Genomic DNA, 6,000 nt, shown 5'->3' with positions numbered 1-6,000 from the left:
ACAGAGTACCCCTTTAACATAGAAGACTATAGACAATGTATGTAATTGTATGTTTCCTGCGTTGTGCGTTTTTGATCCATTTCTTTCTGCCTATGGAATTTTAACATAGCACAATAAAGCTTGAATATTTTTAATCACCCTATTACAGGAATATGTTTGGCTGGCTGCCCATGTCTGCCTAATGATACATCACCTGTAAGGAGGTCAGTGATCAGAAGCAACTGAATAGGCCACTGGAAACATGACTTAAAAGAAGAATCCTAACTTTCCTTGTCTACGCCATAAAGCCTCATGTTCAGCATTCCTAGAGCGCCATATGTGCACAAATTATATATTCAAGCTGAAAAGAAGTATAAATATATTAAATGCCCATTTATATGCATACCGTAATACTCATACACATACCACTAGGGGCACTGTGACTGCTCAGCTACTGTTTATTGCTCAAGGGAAGCGAAGCTCCTTTCATGCTGCCGAGGGAGTGTCACAGACAGATTCTCCAGGGGTAAACATGAAGCTCTTCCCATAAACTATAAGCCAGAGACCCCTGCAGATACAATATGCGTGTGTGAGTCTTCAAGGTGTGTGGAGGTGAGGAGTAAGATCTTGAATCAGTCAGGAACTGCATAAACTGTGCACATAAAGCAATTCAAAAGACTAAAAGATATATCATGCTGCAAACAGAATAGATTCGACTAAACAGATTTCTGTATTTTGATGTTTTTATTAATTTGTTCTAACATTATAGAGTCTCATAGAGCTGGATTTAGGAACGAGGTATTTAACTAATGATGCCACGAGTTTCGAGGGTTAATAACCCTCTTCATCAGGCATGTCATAGTGTAAACCCAGTGTAAAGTTATAGTAAAAAAACAAATGGATAACCTGGAAACGGTTTCTCGGTTACTGGGTGTCCCCGTGACATCACCTTCATTATGTGTCAGTGGGCTAAAAAAACAAGTATATCTCAAAACACCATTGGCAATATTACCAATACCAATGATGTTTTGAGATATATTTTTTAGCCCAGTGACACATAATGAAGGTGATGTCACAGGGACACCCAGTAACCAAGAAACCGTTCCAGGTTATCTATTTATTTTTTAAAATAAATACATGCCAGGCTTACACTATGACATGCCTGATGAAGAGGGTAGTCAACCCTCGAAATGCGTCACATTGTAAACAAAGAATAAATGTGGTCTATAAACACGTTCTGGGTGTTTTCTCCTTGATCGGAATACAAATACTGGTCTGGTTTCCAAAGAATTGGCACTAAAATCCACCATTCGTCTTCTTGTAACATATTGTGATTTTGTACCCGTGACCTGATGAGGACATTCGGGAGGTGGATGGCAGCAGCCCTTAGATCTACATCTATATGCGTACATTACAGTCGTACCTAACCATGTACGACTCAATTAGGTAAGCGCGCAGGTGCACATTTTATGTACACTACCCTACCTGTTTAGTTTTCTGGACATGCAGCGCCATGGTGTTTATGTTTTTTTTTTCTATGTACATATAACTAATGATCTCACCCATCATAGTACCCAACAAATGATGCCAGTTAGGGCAAGGATTGTGCATTGTAACTGCCTGTCCCTCTATCCTCTGAGAAGCAAACCACCACCAGAGCTGCCTGGCAGCAGCTTAGCCCTCCTGTCTCCATTGAAAACACATGAATGTTCAGCCATGCCAAACATTCTTATGTATGGGGAAATTGAGAAGATATATTGCTCAGCCCTGGCCAAGACAGATGGATAGTGTAAGACGGATAAAAAATTCTGTACTTAGTTTTCATGTATCTAGACTTAGGGTGACATTACGATTTTTTGCCGATTAACAGTAAACAATCTCAAACGACCGCCATGACGAACGATCTTAAATCGTTCACCCTATTACACAGGACAATGATAGTTACTTATGGTTGTTTTTTCGCTCGTCCTTTACTGGCTGATAGACCAGGGAACGACCGAACATGTTATTACACCGAATGATGTTCAAACGATTTGTGAACGATCAGCGATAAAAATAGGTCCAGATTCTATCAAATGATCAACGTTTTTTCGTTTGTCGTTAAATCGTTGCCTGCTATTACACAAAACGATTATCGATTAAATCCGAACGATAATCGTCCTATGTAATACAGCCCTTAGATATAAAGAAGACTGTGGAGAAATTGAACAAGTAAAATTAAACACAGAAACAAGCAAGGCTAGGCTAAATTCACATCAAATTTATGTATTCTCAGTTTAAACACAGGGAAAATCTCCTGACTTATATATCAGCTTTGCACCCATAGATTTTAGTGAGATAACATATGCCATAAGGTTCAACTGCATTGAAAAACACACACAATACAGTTCCTTGAACTGTTAAAATTTAGTGGATGGCCGCCATTTAATGGTAAATAACAGCCGTTATGACAATTGTTTGTAATTAAATGGTGGCCATCTACTCAATTTCAACAGTGTGTGAACATCGCCTTTCAATCCACACCTGGTTTTGGTTGCAAAATACTGATCAAAATACAGTGTGGGAACATAGCCTAAGGGTGCCTTCACACGTAACAAATCCACAGCTGGTTTCTCGTTGCGAATTCACAGCGAGACCCGCTGCGGATCCCTGCCCAGTACACCCTATGGGCAGACAAACTCGCAGCAGGATGCACATCCCGCTGCGAGTATGTTCGCAGCCCACCCTGTTGACCCCCGGCCGTCGGAGCATATACTTCACCTGGTCCCCGATCCGGCTTGCATCGGGGATCCCGGTGTCTTCACGTGATGCTCAGCCAATCAGTGCTCTGCGGCGGGGCACCCCCGGGAACCCCCCAAGCAAACCAGAGTGGGGACCAGGTAAAGTATACGCACCAGCGGCCAGGGGTTTAACGGAGCGGGCTGCGGACATACAAGTTTGTCTGCCCATTAGTGTACAGGGCAGGGATCCGCATCCTATATAGGATGCGCAAGCCAGGAAATGCTTCCATAGGCTATGTTCCCCAACTTCACAACATAGCAGGGGAAATGCGACCATCTCATAAGATGCACGGCCGCTAATAATGATCATGGTTATTACTTCTATATTACGAGACAGCTGCCTTTCCTGCCATATTCCATATACAGTTTTCTAGCTCCCAGGACATTGAAAGGGGAACTATCAGCAGGTTAGACTAATCTGACGTGCTGATAGCGCCTTATAGTGCCAGGGACACTGAGGAGGAAGATATGTGTCTTACCTTCCTCCTTGGTGCTGGTCCCACACTGTTAGTCAGGGTAAAGTCCACTCTGGAGCACCCTTAGGAGCACTGCTGCATCATCCGCCTGCTCCATTGACCATCATTAGATGAGGTGGGCTGGATGACACGGCAGTGCTCTTAAGGGTGCTCCGGAGTGGACTTTACCCTGAATAACAGCGCGGGGGCTATCAGTATGTTAGATTCGTCTAACCTGCTGATAGTTCCCATTTAAAAGTTTTTCATCTTATGGCTAGGTTCACACTATGTAAAAATGATGGCCATCTTTCATAATAACAGGCATCATTCAAAAATGTAACAGACATTATTAGCACAACGACGGATGTTATTATGAAAGATGTCCAGCCTTTTTACATAGCCTATTACTGTTATTTGGTGCAATATGAAACTTTTTATTCCTTTATTCCTTATCCAATGATTCAACATGCAATGCTACATGCCATTGTGTTTTTTTTATCATTTATTCTCAGGAAACACGTGAATTCATACCATCGCTTTTCAGTCATGTGCCCAGAAATATTTGCAGCCTGATACGTTTTGATATTAGTTTCACGCCATCCAGAAAAATGGGATATAAAGTAAATACTTTATATTTGGATGGAGCGAAACTAATATCAATATATGTATCAGGCTGCAAATATTTCCGGGCACGTGACTATTCTGTGTGCTTGGACAACACTCAAGCCCACCTTGGTGGGAAGTGAGAATATCTGTTATACAGCACTAGAGAAAAAGCTTGAGACCATAGCAAGAACTCACATCCAAAAATTATGTAATAAAATAAACCATCTTTATTGTACTCCCAGACTAACGTACTAAAAAACACAGCTGTGTACCAACTTGTTCAAAAGGGGGTCCCATGATACGTGACACCCTAGTATCGAGAGAACCGCTATACAATAAAATATGGAAACACTGCATAGTTGTAAACATGAAAACGTACATAAGTGATTATCGGCTGTATTTGGCTGATCAATGATCAACCGACATGCACAATGTCAGCTGATAGTTGTCTTTTAATGTCTTTCAACATGTACTAGAATGTGCCATAATATCTTTTTTTTCTTATGGATTTTGTAAAGCATTATGGGGCCATTGAACTTGGTCAACATGCAGCATAATGTAATTTTTTTGGAAAAGGCCATTGCAGTTTTTGAGCCAAAACCAGAAGTGGATTCAAAGTAATGGGTAAAATAAAGGTAGCGCTTTTGTCTTCTACCTGCTGGATCCACTTCTGGCTTTGGCTCAAAAACTACAGCGGCAGTTTTTTTCCTTACTACCTGGTGAGATCCCGGTGGTGCGGTCCATTTTTCAAAACGCCATATGGTTCTCTATGCACTGAAAGTCTGGCGCCCCCCCGTGTGCCGATATCTCCTCCCCTCTGTGATGTGCCTCCACCAAAATCAAGTCTGGCCTCCTCACAGAGAGGAGGGGATATCAGTACAAGAGGGGGCGCTGGCCTACCTCCAGTACATAGAGCGGGCCAGTGTACTTGAAGAAACCAGTGCCAATACTGGGGACGGGGCAGCAACCATGCCACCAGGATCTCCACATCGGCATCAACCAGATAGTGAAAATAAAAATAATTCACTAAGCTAACTGGTACATTCACTTCCCCAAAAATAAGACCGTAACTTCTATTAATTTTTTCTCAAAAACAGCCACTATGGGGGAGATTTATCAAACATGATGTAAAGTGAGACTGGCTCAGTTGCCCCCAAAGAGTTTTCCAAAGAGTCTGTGAGGAATGAAAAGTGGGATCTGATTGGTTGCTAGGGGCAACGGAGCCAGTGTCACTTTACACCATGTTTGATAAATCTCCCCCTATGTCATATTTTCAGGGTAGGTCTTATTTCTCTCCCCTCGGCCGGGAGGAGAAAGATAAAACATCCCCCCCGGACCTCCCCGGAATACTTACATCCATGCTGAAGCAGCAGCGCATCAGCAGCGGGACCAAGAGTGCATCAGCAGCGTGACGTGTCGGCAGGTCGTGCATCAGGCATGTGGCGGGACTTGCGGCAGGCGTGCGGTGGAACATGTGGTGGCGTGCGTCGGGACGTACAGAGGACGTGGGGGCCATGGACCAGTATGCCTGTGGTGCTGGCTGTGAAGGTCCACAAGGGGATTAGGTGAGTGGCGGGGTGGCAGCAGGTGGCAACGGGCGGCCTTACTTTCGGGGGTGGGCTAGTTTAGAGTAGGGGTGCCTTATTTTGGGGAGGGGGATGCCTTACTTTAGGCTAGTTGGTAAGGTAGTTGGGGTGTCTTATTTTAGTAGGGGTGTCTTATTTTCGGGGAAACACAGTAAGTATATGAAGTATGTTCCCTCAAGGGAATGTTATAAAAACAATAATTTTAATATTGAATGGTCATTTATTACATATGAGTAAGGGATCTGACAAAAGGAAAGCATTGGGGGTAATAAATGGGATACCAGTTTATGACAAGGAAGGATGGTACATCCCACCAGTCATAAAACTGGTGCAAGTGCAGTAATAAAAGAAGGTCAATGTAACTGGCTGCAATTGTGCTGATGAATCAAACCGAGATGCCTTAAATGTAGAAAAGACGGACTTTAGATGGGGAATTTAATGGGTATAGTGCTAGTGGATGTCATCACAAGGCTCTGCAAGCTCTGTGTCTGCAATTGCAGAATAAATTCACGGGGAAGAATGCTGGGATTGCAGGACAATGCTCACCGAGGGGCCTGTTCTGTTGACAATTTGTTTATCTCTGCTTTTCCTCTG

At 43.1% G+C, this 6,000-nt stretch overlaps 1 protein-coding gene across 4 annotated transcripts in view; it reads right to left on the bottom strand.

Moving 5' to 3' along the window:
- The window catches only part of EMID1 (EMI domain containing 1), a 70,221-nt gene that overhangs the window by 63,010 nt on the left and 1,211 nt on the right, over positions 1–6,000 (bottom strand). The gene's annotated exons all lie outside the window — the stretch shown is intronic.

Source organism: Dendropsophus ebraccatus, chromosome 3 (assembly GCF_027789765.1).
Source record: "Dendropsophus ebraccatus isolate aDenEbr1 chromosome 3, aDenEbr1.pat, whole genome shotgun sequence".
NCBI classification, from domain to species: Eukaryota; Metazoa; Chordata; class Amphibia; order Anura; family Hylidae; genus Dendropsophus; species Dendropsophus ebraccatus.
This window is presented reverse-complemented; position numbering and strand designations above follow the sequence as displayed.